The sequence below is a fragment of the Mobula birostris genome, chromosome 10, assembly GCF_030028105.1.
Source record: "Mobula birostris isolate sMobBir1 chromosome 10, sMobBir1.hap1, whole genome shotgun sequence".
Classification (NCBI taxonomy): Eukaryota; Metazoa; Chordata; class Chondrichthyes; order Myliobatiformes; family Myliobatidae; genus Mobula; species Mobula birostris.
In genome coordinates, this window is record NC_092379.1 from 19,586,375 (window position 1) to 19,604,876 (window position 18,502).

At 44.2% G+C, this 18,502-nt stretch overlaps 1 long non-coding RNA gene across 1 annotated transcript in view; it reads left to right on the plus strand.

Annotated features, from left to right (window-relative positions):
• LOC140203883 (uncharacterized) overlaps positions 1-18,502 on the plus strand; it is a 58,113-nt gene that overhangs the window by 5,720 nt on the left and 33,891 nt on the right. Inside the window, exon 2 of the long non-coding RNA XR_011887409.1 lies at positions 3,153-3,232. This is a non-coding gene — a long non-coding RNA (uncharacterized lncRNA). The remainder of the gene's footprint in view (positions 1-3,152; positions 3,233-18,502) is intronic.

The window sequence follows — 18,502 nt, forward strand, 5'->3', positions numbered from 1 at the left end:
AACTTAAGAACATCAGTGTGAGATCTGCCGTCACCATTCAGCTTAAGGAGGGCTTTCAGACATTGGCGGGGATGTGTCAGTGGACAAGATCAACACGATGTAGAAACAGATTGCATCAGTGTTCAACAAGAGCAGCGAGGCTTGTCTACATTACAGCGCTGGAAAAAATAACAAAGCATGGATACAGCAGGAAACATGGACAGACTTAGAAGAAAGATGGAAAATTAGGAAGAAAATGTTCAATGCAAAGTCAACACGAATTAAGGTGAAACTTTAATTGGCATTCACTGAAGCTAGCAAGAAAGTGAAGAGCTTCTAAGAGTGGATAAGAGAGTCTACATAGAAGACCTTGCACTGGCGGCCACAAGAGCGCCAGTCGATGTGATCAGGAAAATATATACAAGATTTCAAAACTGGTATGTGGAATGTTCCAAGCCAGATCCAGTAGCCCCATGAGAGGCAAGAAGGGTCTGCTTTTGACAAGAGAATGGAGCACGATGGACAGGGTATTTCAGAAATTTACTGAGTAGACGCAGAGGACCTCTGGAAGGCCCCCTGTTCAGATTAAGTCAAGCCACATCTCCGACAGGAAGCTGAGAAGGAAATATCCCAATATCACTGTCCAGTTTCACCCACCTGTCAAGAATGAGAATATGAAATGTGTTTCTAGTAAATCAACAGCTGCACACAGAGATCCTGTTCAAATTTATCCCGTGCACTGAGTGTCAGAAGGAGGTTGTTCAGCCCTTCCGTCTATTCCCTCCAAAGCTGACCTATGTCCGATCTCCATTTACCCTCCTTGGCTCATATTTTAATAATTGAACTCAAACAAAATTCTATTAATTTTGAAATTTCAACTGACACCTCCTCCCACCGCCCCTCACCCCAGTCTTGACCAGTTCCCAGGAAGAGATCCAGATTTCCAGTGCCCTGTATATCCTGAAGTAACAGATTCTTTGTGTTATTCTTCTGCACCATTCTTGAAAGTTTTTAAACTCCCCAATTACACTGGCCTTCAATTTTCCACACTTCGGGGAACAAGAGACCAGACCTAATATTCTATCCTAGTCCCACTAGCACTTCACTGGCCCTGGTCCACACAACCCCTTCTCCAAGGGGTGATGCCAAGAATCACAGCCAGTGCTTCAGATGTGGTCTAATTAGAACATAGAATACAGCACATTACAGGCCCTTCAGCCCACAATGTTGTGCCAACCCTTAAACCCTGCCTCCTATATAGCCCCCCACCTTAAATTCCACCACGCACCTGTCTAGTAGTCTCTTAAACTTCACGAATGTGCCTGCCTCCACCACTGACTCAGGCAGTGCATTCCACGCACCAACCACTCTCTGAGTAAAAAGCCTTCCCCCTTGAACTTCTCACCCCTTACCTTAAAGCCATGTCCTCTTGTATTGAGCAGTGGTGCCCTGGGGAAGAGGCGCTGGCTATCCACTCTATCTATTCCTCTTATTATCTTGTACACCTCTATCATGTCTCCTCTCATCCTCCTTCTCTCCAAAGAGTAAAGCCCTAGCTCCCTTAATCTCTGATCATATTGCATACTCTGTAAACCAGGCAGAATCCTGGTAAATCTCCTCTGTACCCTTTCCAATGCTCCCACATCCTTCCTATAGTGAGGTGACCAGAACTCCAATTGTGGCCTAACCAGAGTTTTATAGAGCTGCATCATTACATCGCGACTCTTAAACTCTATCCCTCGACTTATGAAAGCTAACATCCTATAAGCTTTCTTAACAACCCTATCTACCTGTGAGGCGACTTTCAGGGATCTGTGGACATGTACCCCCAGATCCCTCTGCTCCTCCACACTACCAAGTATCCTGCCATTTACTTTGTACTCTGCCTTGGAGTTCGTCCTTCCAAAGTATACCACCTCACACTTCCCCGGGTTGAACTCCATCTGCCACTTCTCAGCCCACTTCTGCATCCTATCAATGTCTGTCTGCAATCTTTGACAACCCTCTACACTATCTACAACACCACCAACCTTTCTGTCATTTGCAAACTTGCCAACCCACCCCTCCACCCCCACATCCAGGTCGTTAATAAAAACCACGAAAAGTAGAGGTCCCAGAGCAGATCCTTGTCGGACACCACTAGTCACAATCCTCCAATCTGAATGTACTCCCTCCACCACAACCCTCTGCCTTCTGCAGGCAAGCCAATTCTGAATCCACCTGGCCAAACTTCCCTGGATCCCATGCCTTCTGACTTCCTGTACAAGCCTACCATGTGGAACCTTATCAAATGCCTTCCTAAAATCCATATAGATCACATCCCCTGCATTACCCTCATGTATATGCCTGGTCACCTCCCCAAAGAACTCCATCAGGACTGTTGGACATGATCTGCCCTTCACAAAGCCATGAAATCTCTACTCCACAGTAGTGTAATTTCCACCCCTCTGTATCCCTGTTTTCCCCATTAACTGCAGCACATTGAGACCTTTAGCTTAAATTCATCCTTAGGATTAATTAGAACCCAAACCTGCCAGTGGTCTCTCATCTTTCACATTCCCTCTCTGTCCGCTGGGATTGGTCATTCCCTTATGGAATCTGAGTCAGTCAGCTGACACAGCAGAAACAAGACCTGTCCAAACAACAACCTCTGTGACTGTGGGCAGTTTACCTCCTTATGTTTCTCACCACCCCTGAGTATTTTCATACGTACCTGCCTCGACCTAAAGAGAGTGGGAGAAGAACATGGTGAAGGAAAGGAAACTCAATAGATTTTGTTTCTCTCCCGTGACTCTGGTAATACACAGAGTTAAATGAAACGTACAGCACAGCAGCAGATTCAGACCAATTATTTCATGCCATTGTTTATTTTCTGCAGGAACCTCCAGTCACTCCATCTTTGTGCATCTGGGTTAACTTCCTCTTCTGTTCCCTTTCACAACATTCACTTCTGTGGGAGAGATCTATATTCTCCCATCCTCTGGATGAATAATCCAAGTTGGATGATTAGTGATTATTTACAATAGTTTTAATCCCCCTGAAGACTTTCTCCTCCACCCTATCAGGTATTTTTCTCATCTGTGAGGTGGAAATATGCTTTACCCTTCAACCTTCTCATGACCCGCCTCTCACATATTACTAATGAGTCCAACAATGTCCCCCTTTTTTCACAGGAAAGAGCCCAAAAGTCAAATCCAGTACATTCCAGCATCAAGGAGGCAGTGTCCCTGCTGGGAGAATTCCATGGGACTGGGTAAGAGGAGAGTACAGATTGCTTTTTGTCCAAGTTGAAACATAGGTTTCATGCCTGCATTAATCTGGGTGAAACTTCATGAACCCTCAGTTCTGGTTGCTCCATTGTAAAGATGTGGAGGATTTGGAGAGGATGTAAAAGATGTTCACGAGCATGTTGCCTGGATTAGAGAATATTAGCTGTAAGGAGAGGTTGAACAGTCTTTGACTGTATACTCTGGAGTGTAGGCTGAGAAGCAACCTGATAGAGGCTGATAAAAGCATGAGACTCATCGATAGGGTCGACAGTCAGAGTCATTTTCCCAGAATAAAATGTCATTTCCAAAAGAGATTTAAGATGAGGGGTATAACATTCAAAGGAGATTTGTGGGTTGTATTTTTACACGCAGTGATAGGTGCCTGGAATGCACTGGCAGGAGTGGTGGTGAATCAGCATGATAGGACAGTGGAGATACATTTGAAAAAGCACATGACCATTCAGGATATGGAGGGATATGGATTCTGTGCAGATAGTTCGGTTTAGATTAATTTGGCGTTGTGGTTGTCATAGTCATCATGGGCTGAAGGGCCTGTTCCTGTGCTCTGCTGTTCTGTGTTGTAGGTTTACTTGAAGGTCAGTAACATTTGTGATTAATAGCTGACAGATGTCTGAAACTCTGCGATAACATTAACACTCAGTCCTTACACTTCCTCTCAGGTTTCACAGGCAGGTTTAATTTGAGCAGGGGGCCCTCCCAGTGGAGCTGTGTTACTAAAAAGAATAAACACACTGCTTTACATATGGAAATACAATTCTAACGTTGTGCTTTGCACCAGCCTACGTTTATCACACAGAATGAGACAAAATGAATCGAAGCCGAAGGGCAAAATATGCAGAGACAGCAAGACCCTCTCTTCATTACAGAGCATTTGTCTCGTGTCAGAAACAGGCTCACTGTAATGATGATTGACTGTTACTGATTGATTTATTGATTATGTTATGGGAATGAGCAGTTCAAATGTAGGTATACCTGCACTTTATGTTCTGAAGCAGTTGGGAAACTCCCACCAACAACTGAAAGTGTGTTTGCTCAGACTGAGCACAGAAGCTCATCCTGATGACTGTAGTTCAGGTGATCAGATGATTGTGAATTGGCAGCAATAAAGTGGAAAATAAGGAGAAACTAAAAGATGCCACGGACTGCCTTGTCAATGTTCCATCGATGGGCAGAATCCCGGTGTGACATGCTGGAGCTCACGTTTGTTGATGAGAATGAAGGCTGCCCGGTGAATCAACTTTAGACTGAAACAGCAACACAGACAACAATCTCTGTGGGAGCTGTGGGGGGGGGGGGGCGAGGTTATCAGTGGCCTGGAAACTCTCAGGCCCTGAAGATCAGGGATAATCAACTTGCGTATTCAGAGAGAATCGATGATCTGTCATTGCAACATTGTCAGATAATGAGGTCTGCAAGTATAGGTATCTATTAAACCTTTCTTTCTGACATCTGGACAATAAAATGTGTAGTTTTATTCCTATAAGAGCCTTGGGCCAGTAGATTGCTATTTGATTTTTGTGATTACCTTGAATAAAATAACATCACCTGAATTGGATTTGTGTCTCTTTAAACTCTGATTGATAGATCTCACAATACCTGCAAATAACTGTCCTGAGGAGGGTAGTGTGATGGTACTACCTTATTATTTGGGGAATTTTGACCTTTCAGGTGTTGGATTGGACTGTATAATTGTTATTTGGCTTGTAGTTTAACTTTCTTATGTTTGTTTGTTTTTAAATAATTACCTACATAGATGTAACAGAGGGTTGCCATTCCATGCATCTCCTGGAAACTCCCAATTTCAGTAGCAGGTATCACATTGCTCGAATAGGGACTATCTCACTGATTAATTTAAGCAGTGGGATTTGAATGGAATGTCTGCTACCAGTTTTCAACAGTCATAAGCAATGGGTTTTAATGCCCCTTCTTGACCTCTGAAGAACTCTTCATCAGGACATCAGGACCCAACACAAGTTTAAGTTTTGATCAACAAATCCATCAGACAGGCTGGGGAACCCAGCATTTGGGGTGGCATGGTAGTGGTGAAGTATATAAGGGGTTAACATGGTCAGTTAAGCATAGCAGGCTGTTTTCTCTGAAAGAAACCATTGATGATCGACAGATGTGCTATTCAATGCTGATAAGTATTTCTTCTTGAAGTTAGCCAGCTGGTGTTTCAGGGTCCTTGTCCTTGTGCAATTATTTGCAGAGATAAGACCAGCCTGTTCTGTGTATGAGACCTTATGCCTATTCTGTAATTTGTCTTTCGGGAATGTCATGGAGTAGATAAGTTTGGCTCCAGCCTGTCTTGTGTGGGGGTATCTGAATGAATATACTCATGTTGTAAGGGGAATTGTGAGTTAGTTGGTGGACTGTTCCTGTTTGGGCGACTAACTGAGTAAGCCCCGGGTGCTTTGAATAAAGAATTTGTACTTATACGGTCTCTGAGTGACTTTATGCAGATTCCACTTCCACAGTAGTGTAGTGGTTAGCAGAATGCTTTCCAGTGCAGGTGACCTGGGGTTCAATTCCTGTCACTGCCTGTAAGGAATTTGTAATTTCTCCCCGAGAATGTGTGGGTTTCCACCGGGTACTCCAGTTTCCTCTCACAGTCCAAAGACAAACCGGTTGGTACTTTAATTAGTCATTGTAAATTGTCCTGTGATTAGACTAGGATTAAATCAGGATTCCTGGGCAGTGTGGCTCGAAGGGCCAGAAGGGCCTATTCCATGCTTTATGTCAGTAAATAAATGAATTAAATAATTTACATGGACTTTACTGACCTCTTGTCAGGAATTCATTCTGAAATGATTCGTGAGTTTCCTCTCACTCTCCTCCATATGGGAGTCCACTCTACTGTCAATTACTCTATCTGAGGAGCTTCCTTAACGAAGTCCACAGATTCATTCTAATGAATTTAAACCTGCAGTACTGTCTTTCTCTTCCTCTTTAATTTAAATCTATCTTATGGATGTCATTTCCATTCCCTTCACTCCTCCATCTCTCTATGTCTGATGTCTCATTGAGCCAGGAAATTGTGGTGCAAACCATTTCAGCACATCATCCCGTTGGACTGAGGCATTGCTTCCAGATTCCTCCTCTGACCAGACATTTCCTTACCTGCCATTCCCTCTCCTTCTATGATCTGACATCTGATTTATGCCCTGATGGGTCATCCCACACAGCAGTATCCAAAGAGGTGTACTTGTTGCTGAGGAGAATGGCTACAGCGGAACCTTGCAATGACTGCTGAATCCCCTTACCTCTTCTGTTGGTCACCCATCTACTGTGTGAAGCCCATACTCTGGGTGTGACCACCTCTTCAATAGTCTCATCTATAATGTCTTCAGCCTCCTGGATGATCCTGAGTACATCCAACTCCAGCTCCAGTGGAGTATTACACTGGGGTAAAGGAAATTACAGAGTCATGAGAGAGGAGTTAGCCAACGTTGAATGGAAGGGGACACTAACAGAGATGATGGCAGAGGAGCAATGACAAGTATTCTGGAGGCAGGATGACATTCCATGGCTGACAAGGGAAGTCAAAGACAAAGTATAAACAAAAGAAAGGGCCTATAATAGAGCAACAACTAGTGGGGAGTTAGAGGATTGGGATGCTTTTCAAAACCAACAGAAGGCAACTAAAAAAGCTGTAGGGAGAGAAGAGATGAAATATGAAGGTAAGCTAGCCAATAATATCAAAGGGGATACCAAAAGGTTTTTCAGATATATGAAGTGTAAAAGTGAGGCGAGAGTAGATATCGGACTGCTGGAAAATAACACTGGAGAGGTAGTAATGGGGGAACAAGGAAATGGTGGATGAATTGAATAGATATTTTCCATCAGTCTTCACTGTGGAACACGCTCACAGTTTGCCGGAGGTTTGAGAGTGTCACGGGGCATAAGGGAGAAGGTGCTTGGGAAGCTGAAAGGTCTGAAGGTAAATCAGCCACCTGGACTAGATGGACTACACCCTAGATTTCTGAAGAGGCAGCTGAAGAGATTGTGGAGATATTAAGAATAATTTTTCGAGAATCACTAGATTCTGACATGGTTCTAGAGGACTGGAAAGCTGAAAATGTCATTCCACTCTTCAACAAGGGAAAGAGGCAGAAGAAAGCATATTATAGATCAGTTAGGCTGACCTGAGTGACTGGGAAGCTGTTGGAGATGATTGTTGAGAATGAAGTTTCAAGGTCCTTGGAGTCACATGAGAATTAAACGGGAGGAGCAGATGGCAGCCCAGCGCAGCGCGCGCAGCTGTCTGGTGAAATGATATCGTAATTGTAAGTAGGATGCCGTGCACAATCCTGATTTGTTGGAGACAGACGTTGGAAGGCACAGAGGAACATATGGAGAAATTTCTGAAATGCTCGGTTCGCTGCCGCTGCTACTGTGCGGTCGAGGATCTCTGGAGGGAAGGCCCCAAAATCCCGGCTTTGCCTGCTGCTGGCAACCGTGGCTGGGGTCGAAGCGTTCGGCAGAGGTGGTGCTCGGTACTCGGTGTTGGAGGGCTGATCGGAGCTCGAAGTTTTCGGATGACTCAGAGTTGGACTGTGGTCAGGCATGGCAGGGAGAGTTTTCTTCCTTTTCCCGTCTGCGTGAGATGTGGGACTTTCGAGAGACTTTGAACTTTTTTACTGTGGCATGGCCTGTTCTTCATCAAGTTATGGTCTTGTTGCACTGTTGTAACTATATGTTAAAATTATGTGGTTTTTGTTAGTTTTTCAGTCTTGGTCTGTCCTGTGTTTCTGTGCTATCACACTGGAGGAATATTGTATCATTTCTTAATGCATGCATTACTAAATGACAATAAAAGAAGATTGCGTGTCCTCATGATCTAATCTAATCTAAATGGCCAAGTCAACATGGTTTCCTTCAGGGGAAATCTTGTCTGACAAACCCATTGGAATTCTTTGAGGAAATAACAAGCAGGATAGACAAAGGAGAGCTGGTGGATATTATGTGCTTGGATTTTTAAAAAGCCTTTGACAAGATGCCACACATGAGGATGCTTAACAAGATAAGAGCCCATGGTATTACAGGAAAGATACCAGCATGGATAGAGCATTGGCTGAATGGCAGGAGGGAAAGAGCAGGAATAAAGGGAACCTTTTCTGATTGGCTGCCGGTGACTAATGGTGTTCCACAGGGGTCAGTATTGGGACCGCTTCTTTTCACATTTGGATGACAGAATTGATGGCTTTTTGGTCAAGTTTGCGGACAATATGAAGAAAGGTGAAGGGGCAGGTGTTGTTGAGGAAGCAGGTAGGCTGCAGAAGGACTTAGATTAGTGAATGGACAAACAAATGTCAGATGGAATATACTGTTGGGAAGTGTATAGTCATGCACCTTGGTAGAAGGAATAAAAGCGTAAACTATTTTTAAACGGGGAGAATACCCAAAAATCCAAGATGCAAAGGGACTTAGGAGTTCTCGTGCAGAATTCCCTGAAGTTTAAATTGTAGCTCAGTGGTGAGGAAAACAAATGCAATGTTACCATTCATTTCAGAGGACTAGAATATAAAAACAAGGATGTAATTCTGGGTTTTTATAAGGCATTGGTGTAGTCTCACTCGGAGAGTTGAGAGCAGCTTTGGGCCCCTTATCTAAGTAAGGATGTGTTGACATTGGGCAGAGTTCAAAGGAGGTTCATGAAAATGACTCTGGGATTGAAAGGCTAATCATATTTGGAGCATTTGATCGCTCTGGGCCTGTACTTGCTGGAATTTAGAAGAATGAGGGGGATCTCATTGAAACCTATCAAATGTTGAAAGGCCTAGATAAGGATGCATGTGCAGAGAATGTTCCCCACGGTGGGGGAGTCTAGGACCAAAGGGCACAACTTCAGAATAGAGGGACGCCCTTTTAAAACAGAGATGAGGAACAATTTGTTTAGCCTAAGGGTGGTGAATCTGTAGAATTAGTTTTCACATGCAGTTATGGAGGCCAGGTCACTGAGTGTATTTAAAATGGTGGTTGATAAATTCTTGATAAGTCAGGGTGTAAAAGATTATGGGGAGAAGGTAAGAGAATGGGGTTGAGAGGGAAATGGATCAGCCATGATCAAGTAGCGGAACAGACCCAATCAGCTGAATGGCCAAGTTCTGCTCCAATATCTTATGGTCTATATGGTCACTGAAAGTGGAGTCACATGTAGACAGGGTGGTGAAGAAGACTGTTGGTATTGTGTGTAAAAATTGGGAGCACATGGTGGGATTGTACAAGGTGCTGGTGAGATTGCATATGGGGTATTGTGTTCAGTTTTTATTCGTCCTGCTGGTGAAAAGATGTTATTAATCTGGAAAGAGTGCAGAAAAGATTTACAGGGATGTTGCCATGACTGAGTTAAAGGGAGAAGCTGTCTAAACTAAGACTTTCCTTGGGGTGAATATACAGATTGCAGAACATATAATTTATTTACAGTTACTGAGGGGAGTCAAAATAACAGTGAGATGGATGTCTTTCTGCTACTGTACTTGGTTATTAAATCTCTAGCAACCTCCAGCTTAGATCTGGTGAAAAGCTCTGGCTTGCAGGAGACCGAGTGGAGATTTTATAGAGATGCAAAAAATGAAGAGGGCAATGGATAGGAAAAGTTCCCACAAAATGCTGTCAATGTGACGAGCTTGGATGGGCATCTTGGTCAGCATGGACGAGTTGGGCCGAAGGGCCTGTTTCCATGCTCCTTGACTCTCTGACTCTCCAAATGCAAGTGCAATTTACCGTGGGCAATTAACCTACCAACAATCCTGTAGGATGTGGAAGAAAGACATATTTCAATGTGACATATTCATCTGAAAAGCTCCGGCAGACTCAGGAACTCCCGATGGTCTGGAATCCTCCTGTGCACTGTTTTACCCACATCCTCCACACTCTCAGTCTGACTGATACACTGACACCCAGTGGCTGTCGGTTGGTATTACAACAATCAGTTTGTTGTAATATTTGGAGGTGTTCCTCTGACCCCAGTGGTTACAGTTTATCACTGCAAGGTAACAAATGCTTCGTCAAATTGTCTTCCATCCAGACACAAGAGTCTGTAAATGCTGGGATCTGGAGCTACACACAATCTACTGGAGGAACTCAGCGGGTTGAGCAGCATCGGTGGACAGAAGCTGTCAAATCCCTGAATGAGGACAGTCCGTGAGCATCTGGTTTACAACAGACAGAATGAAATTACCGGAGTAAAGAAAACCTGCTGATGTTGAAAATCAGAAGGAAAAACTCTTGGAAGCACTGGACAGACAATATAGATTGTACATCAGTGGTAGCGGGAAAGAAACGGAGTGTCGGTGAGTAGACCAGATACATCTCCAAATATGCCAACTTATCTATGTCAACGATCGTCAAAACAACTAAAATAGCAAAAGCAGAGTCCAATGAACAAGAGCTCAAATCAAGCTCTATTGAAGACATCGGATAAATGCAAATTATTGCAAGGTAATGATATATTGACAGAAAAAGCCAACGAGGGAAAGCAGGGATTGTATAAAATGTCCCATCAGTGAGAAACTACTGAATGAAAACCCTGTCCTTTCCCTGTCTGTCACTTTCAATGTGACAAATTCATCTGAAGAGCTCCTGTAGTCTCAGGACCTTCTGGCACAATGGAATCCTCCTGTGCACTGTTTCACCCACACCGTCCAGCAGTGTCTCTGTGCCTGACTGGACGCAGTATATCACCCCAGCCGACTCACAGGTGAAGTGTTGCCTTACCTGGAAGGACTGTCTGGGGCCCTGAATGGTGGTAAGGGAGGAAGTGTAAGGGCACGTGTAGCACTTGTCCCGCTTACAAGGATAAGTGCCGGAGGGAGATCGGTAGGGAGGGAGGGGGGGGTGGCAAATGGACAAGGGAGTCATGTAGGGAGCGATCCCTGTGGAAAGCAGAGCAAGGGGGGTAGGGAAAGATGTGCTTAGTGGTGGGATCCCGTTGGAGGTGGCGGAAGTTACGGAGAATAATATGTTGGACCCGGAGGCTGGTGGGGTGGTAGGTGAGGACAAGGGGAACCCTATTCCTAGTGGGGTGGCGGGAGGATGGAGTGAGAGCAGATGTGCGTGAAATGGGGAAGATGCGTTTGAGAGAAGAGTTGATGGTGGAGGAAGGGAAGCCCTTTTCTTTAAAAAAGGAGTACATCTCCCTCGTCCTGGAATGAAAAGCCTCATCTTGAGAGCAGATGCGGCGGAGACGGAGGAATTGTGAGAAGAGGATGGCATTTTTGCAAGAGACAGGGTGAGAAGAGGAATAGTCCAGATAGCTGTGAGAGTCAGTAGGCTTATAGTAGACATCAGTAGATAAGCTGTCTCCAGAGATAGAGATAGAAAGATCTAGAAAGGGGAGGGAGGTGTCCAACATGGACCAGGTAAACTTGAGGGCAGGAGGAAAGTTGGAGGCAAAGTTAATGAAGTCAATGAGCTCAGCATGCCTGCAGGAAACAGTGCCAATGCAGTCGTCGATGTAGCGAAGAAAAAGTGGGAGACAGATACCAGAATAGGTTTGGAACATAGATTGTTCCAAAGCCAACAAAAAGGCAGGCATAGCTAGGACCCATACGGGTGCACATAGCTACACTTTAGTTTGGAGGAAGTGGGAGGAGCAAAAGGAGAAATTATTAAGAGTAAGGACTAATTCCGCTAGATGGAGCAGAGTGGTGGTAGAGGGGAACTGGTTAGGTCTGGAATCCAAAAAGAAGCGGAGAGCTTTAAGACCTTCCTGATGGGGGATGGAAGTATATAGGGACTGGACATCCATGGTGAAAATAAAGTGGTGGGGGCCAGGGAACTTAAAGTCATTGAAAAGTTTCAGAGGGTGAGAAGTGTCACGAACATAGGTAGGAAGGGATTGAACTTCTCACCCTCTGATACTTTTCGATGATTTTAAGTTCCCTGGCCCCCACCGCTTTATTTTCACCATGGATGGAGTTCAAACCAGAGAAGTGTGAGGTGGTACACTTTGGAAGGACAAACTCCAAGGCAGAGTACAAAGTAAATGGCAGGATACTTGGAAGTGTGGAGGAGCAGAGGGATCTGGGGGTACATGTCCAAAGATCCCTGAAAGTTGCCTCACAGGTAGATAGGGTAGTTAAGAAAGCTTATGGAGTGTTAGCTTTCATAAGTTGAGGGATAGAGTTTAAGAGTCGTAGGGTAATGATGCAGATCTATAAAACTCTGGTTAGGCCACACTTGAAGTACTGTGTCTAGTTCTGGTCGCCTCACTATAGGAAGGATGTGGAAGCATTGGAAAGGGTACAGAGGAGATTTACCAGGATTCTGCCTGGTTTACAGAGTATGCATTATGATCAGAGATTAAGGGAGCTAGGGCTTTACTCTCTGGAGAGAAGGAGGATGAGAGGAGACATGATAGAGGTATACAAGATATTAAGAGGAATAGATAGAGTGGACAGCCAGCGCCTCTTCCCCAGGGCACCACTGCTCAATACAAGGGGACATGGCTTTAAGGTAAGGGGTGGAAAGTTCAAGGGGGATATTAGAGGAAGGTTTTTTACTCAGAGTGTGGTCGGTGCGTGGAATGTACTGCCTGAGTCAGTGGTGGAGGCAGATACACTAGTGAAATTTAAGAGACTACTAGACAGGTATATGGAGGAATTTAAGGAGGGGGGTTATATGGAAGGCAGGGTTTAAGGGTCAGCATAACATTGTGGGCCGAAGGGCCTGTACTGTGCTGTGCTGTATTGTTCTATTGTTTGTCCATATATCTGTGATTCCACTTTCAAGGAATTATGGATCTGTATTCCTAGATCCCTTTGTTCTGCACATCTCAGTTCCCTATTGAATTGCATTGACTTTATTCTTTCATCCTTCACATACGTGAGGAGTAAAAATCTTTACATTACATCTCCATCTGAATGTGCAAATTATAGTAATTTGTAAAAAGTAGCATGTTCAGTATGATATACAACAGAACAGTCAATATAGCTTAGAAATACAATTGTGTCAGTGTGAATTAATCAGTCTGGTGGCCTTGTGGAAGAAGCTGTCCTGGAGCCTGTTGTCCTGGCTTTAATGCTGCGGTACTGTTTCCCGGATGGCAGCAGCTGGAGCAGTTTGTAGTTGGGGTGACTCGGGTCCCCAATGATCCTTTGGGCCCTTTTTGTAAATGTCCTGAATAGTGGGAAGTTCACAACTGCAGATGTGCTGGGCTGTCCGCACCACCTGTGCCCTGTGATTGAGGGAAGTACAGTTCCCATACCAGGTAGTGATACAGCCAGTCAGGATGCTCTCACTTGTACCCCATGGAAAGTCCTTAGGATTTGGGGACTGATGCCAAAGTTCTTCAACCATCTAAGGTGAAAGAGGTGCTGTTGTGCTTTTTTCACCACGCAGCTGGTATGTACAGACCAAGTGAGATCCTCGGTGATGTGTATACTGAGGAACTTGAAGCTGTTCACCCTCTCAATCCTACCATTCACTGTGTTCTTGTCCTGGATTGTCCTGCCAAAGTGCAACACTGTACACCCATTGGCATTATTCCCCTCTGCCGTTATTCAGTCCATCTTCCCACTGGTTCAGACCATGCTGCAATCTTGCTGCATTGGTTTATTTTGATCGTACTGATGCTTACCAGAAGCTCCCAAATAATTCTTATCAGTGCTCCGTTATCCTTCCAGAACTCTGAGATCTATCAGGTCCCCAGTGAATTGTTTTGAGCAACCTGTCATCTTTCTTTCCAGACCAGATGAAGGGTCTCAGCCCAAAATGTTGACTGTTTACTCTTTTCCATAGATGCTGCCTGACCTGCTGGGTTCCTCCAGCATTTTGTCTGTGTTGCTTTGGATTTCCAGCATCTGCTGTATTTCTCTTGTCTGTGATGCTGCGATCTTTGTTAGCCTCCCCTACTACTTTCCCGTACTTGATCTCTTCTTCAAATTTGCTGATGCAGTTTCTAAACAGATGATGATCAATGTCACGTGATCGGCAACAATGAATATATCGAGTCAGGATTTATAAACAAACAAGCATTTATTAAACCCTGATAAACAATGAAAAAAACCGAAAACCCTAACTGGAAGTAAACGGCTATACAGCCATTCAGTAAACCGCTACTCAGTACTAGTTCTTAAAGCAATAAATGCCAAACCAGTTCTTAAAGCGATACATTCAAACACAGTTCCTCGAATGGTAAATTTTAAAGTCCAAGAGATTTATATAGTCAATTAGGAGAGACTTTCATGAAGTAACGAATTCCTCGAAGACACGACGTCACTGCCACTCCCAGTCGGATCCTGCCTTGTCTACAGGATTCACGACGACGGAAATAAAATGGTTTTAAAGGCACTGACATTCCTCCGTAGAATAGATCCTGCTCAGCCTTTTCTACCACTTTTGGCAAAGGCTATCTCATGCAGATCACTCTTTCTTGAATGAATTCAATAATGGTTGATCCTTTCCAAACCCGTCGAACGTCTCCTTCAGGGTCCCGTCTTCACTGTCCAATGTTACTGAAAAGATACATTAACAAACCTGGCAGCGATTGATCAAACTACCGGTCCAGACTTCTGTACCTTACAATAGAACATAAAACTCCGTTTAAAATCAAAACTGCGTCATAATGCAAATACGCAGCGGAGCTGAGTATCTCATTGACGTTCTAACTGGAAAAACTAACTGCGTCACCAGGGGTCTTCCCTTTTATACCCGTGGTGAACTCACATCGGCAGGAAAATTACATCAGGTGACCTTCAAAAGACCATTACATCATCCTCACAAGACAGTCACAAGATCTCCATGAGGTATGTAACAATCAACAACAGATCCAACGCTGACCCCTGCTGCACACCCCTAGTCACAGCCCTCCAGTCAGAGAGACTTGTGTACTTCCACTCTGTCTTCTCCCGCTAAGACAATTTACTACTGCAACTTCAACACCAAGTGACTTAATCTTCAGGACGAGCCCCCTATGTGGTACTCTGTCAAAGGCCTTGCTAGAGTCCATGTAAACAAGGTTTTCCCTTCATCAACCTGCTCGGTTCTACAGACTTACCATGGGGAACATCCTGACAGGCTGCACCACTGTCTGATATGGGTGGCGGCAGGGGCACGACTGCACAGAAGTTACAGTAAGTTGTAAAATTAGTCAGCGCCATCTCGGGTACCACCCTCCATAGTATCCAAGACATCTTCAAGGAATGGTGCCTCAGAAAGGAGCCAACATTAAGGATATCACTCAGGACATGCCCCCTTCTCATTGTTACCGTCAGGAACGAGGTACAGAAACCTGAAGGCACACACACAGTGATTCAGGAACAATTTCTTTCCCTGTCATCTGATTTCTGAATGGACATTGAACCCATGAACATTACTTCACTACTTTTTTATATTATTTCTGTTTTGCACTTTTAAAATCTATTTAATACACATGAAACACTCCGGTTCCGTCGGCTGTGTAAGCCTAGGGAAGACAATCTCCGGCCCCGCTAAACGTGTGAGATTGAAGCGCAAACCCCTCAAATCCCTCTGTTTGTGTGGATGCTGTGTGATTCGTACCCCGTTACAAATAAGTACCAGAAAATAACAGACAGTACACCCCATACAATTAAATGATTTAGCTTTATAATTCTTAATTTGACTAAAGGGTTAGTAAAGAAAAAGCAAAAGAAAAAGAAAAGGGCCCATTTTAATGAAATAGCCTAATGTGCACAAGTTGGAGCTCATGGTTTCCCCTTCGCTGATCCTCTTTTGATCTTCCTGGGCTTTGTCAGATCATGGCCCCGCTCCGGGTCGAGTCCTACGACCTCTTCTCTCCGGCGTCTTCTCCCTTCATCTCCCACTGAACAAAAGACCCAGCTCACACCGGTGTCAGGCACACAACACGAAAAACACACTCCCTTCATTGGACATCTCACATTCCAAAGCACCCGTTATCTCTAATCATAACCCAAACACTGCTTCTACAGAAAGACCATTATGAAACATTTCCCAGGGTGTTACACATATGTATACTTTAATTGATTTACTTATTTATTTTTTTCTTTCTATATCATCATGTATTGCATTGTACTGCTGCTGCTAAGTTAACAAATTTCACGACACATGCCAATAGACAATAGACAATAGGTGCAGGAGTAGGCCATTCAGCCCTTTGAGCCAGTGCCCCCATTCACTGTGATCATGGCTGATCATCCACAATCAGTACCCTTTTCCTGCCTTCTCCCCATATCCCTTGACTCCTCTATTTTTAAGAGCTCCATCTAACTCTTTCTTGAAAGAATCCAGAGAATTGGCCTCCACTGCCTTCTGAGGCAGAGCAATCCACAGAACCACAACCCTCTGTGTGAAAAAGTTTTTCCTCAAATCCATTCTAAATGGTCTACCCTTTATTCTTAAACTGTGGCCTCTGGTTCTGGACTCCCCCAACATCGGGAACATGTTTCCTGCCTCTAGCGTGTCCAATCCCTTAATATTCTTATATGTTTCAATCAGATACTAAACCAATGATAATAAACCTGATTCTAATTCTGATTCTGGTAATGTCCTCAAAAAACTCTTTTAAGATCGGTTCAACACAATGTACCACGCACAATGCATGTTGACTGTCCCTAACCAGGCCCTGACTATCCGGATGCTTATACATCCTGTTCAGTAGAATACCTTCCAATAATTTACCCACAATTAATATCAGACTCACTGGCCCCTAGTTGCCTGGCTTGTTCTCAGAGCCTGTCTTGAACAATGGAACAGCATTCGGTATCCTCCAGTCCTCCGGCACATTGCCCGTGGTTAAGAATGTTTTAAGTAACTCTGTCACGGCTGCTGTGGTTTCTGAACTTGTCTCCCGTGAGGACCAAAGGGACACCTTGTCAAGCTCTGGGGATTTTTCCACCCTAACTTCCCTCAAGTAAACACCCCCTCATCTGTTATCTGGATACAGTCCATGGCCCCACTATTGTTTTTCCTCAGTTCTATGGAGTTTGTGTCTGTCTGCTGAGAAAGTACAGATGCAGAGAATTCATTTGAGATCTCATCCATCTTTTCCTGTTCCACACACAGATGACCATGCTGATCTTCAAGAGAAGCAATTCTGCCCATTACTATCCTTTTGCTCTTAACATATTGATGAAATCCCCTGGGATTTTCTTTCACCTTGTCTGTCAGAGCAACATCATGTCTCGTTTTAGTTCTCCTGATTTCTGTCTTACATGTTCTTTTGCATTTCTCATACTGAAGTGCCTCATTTGATCCTAACTCCCCATGTGTAATCTTCACCTCCTCCTTCTTCACAAGTGCCCCAATACCCTGAAAAACTAAGCTTCCCTAAATCTTTTAGCTGTGCCTTTATTCCTAGCAGGAACATACAGATCCTGGACATTCAATCTTTTTCTTTTGAAGACCTTCCACTAACCAAGTATCCCTTTGCAGGAAACCAACCTATCCCAGTCCATGTCTGCCTGATCTCTTCTGATGCCATCAAAATTGGCCTTCCTCCTGTTTTCAATGTCCACCTGAGGACCAATCCTGTCCTTCTCCATAATTATCCTGAAAACGATCAGTAGAGCAAAACAGTTTTCGCCTGCACACACGTCTGTCACCTGCCCTGTCTCGTTCCCTGAGGAGATCCACTATCCTGACCTCTGCATTTTGATTAAAGAATCTTTTAAGAACACATCTGACAAACTCTATCACATGCATCGCATTTAGAGTAGGCACAGTGTCTGTATTCCTTCCACATCCGTCCCCACTCCATGGCAGCATATTACCTTCCTCCCGTACCCCCTTCAGGCCCTGCCCCTCCTCAGAATAACGACAAACCATGCAGATGGTAAAAACTATCATGGGGAATCTGATCAGGTTACGCTGTGCTCTTTTGCTAGGGTTGCTTGAGCTGTTGGGGAGCATCTAAAATAACTTGCCAGGGAGATGGGAACTAGAGTGACAGGGCCGAGGATGGGGTAGTTGGTGTCCAACTAGATCCCGTGTGTGATGAGACTGTGAGGAAGGACAGGCAGATAGCAGGGCAAAATTGCATTCAGAATCAGGTTTATTATCACCAGCGGGTGTCGTGACATTGGTTAATTTAACAGCAGCAATTCAATGCAATACGTGATAATACAGAAAAAAATAAGCAGATCAATCAAAGTAAATATATATATAAAATAGTGCAAAACAAAAATGCTATTAAAATAGTGAGGTATTGTTCATGAGTTCAATACCAATTTTAAAATCGGTTGTCAGAGGAGAAGAAGCTGATCCTGAATCACTGAGTGTGTGCCTTCTGA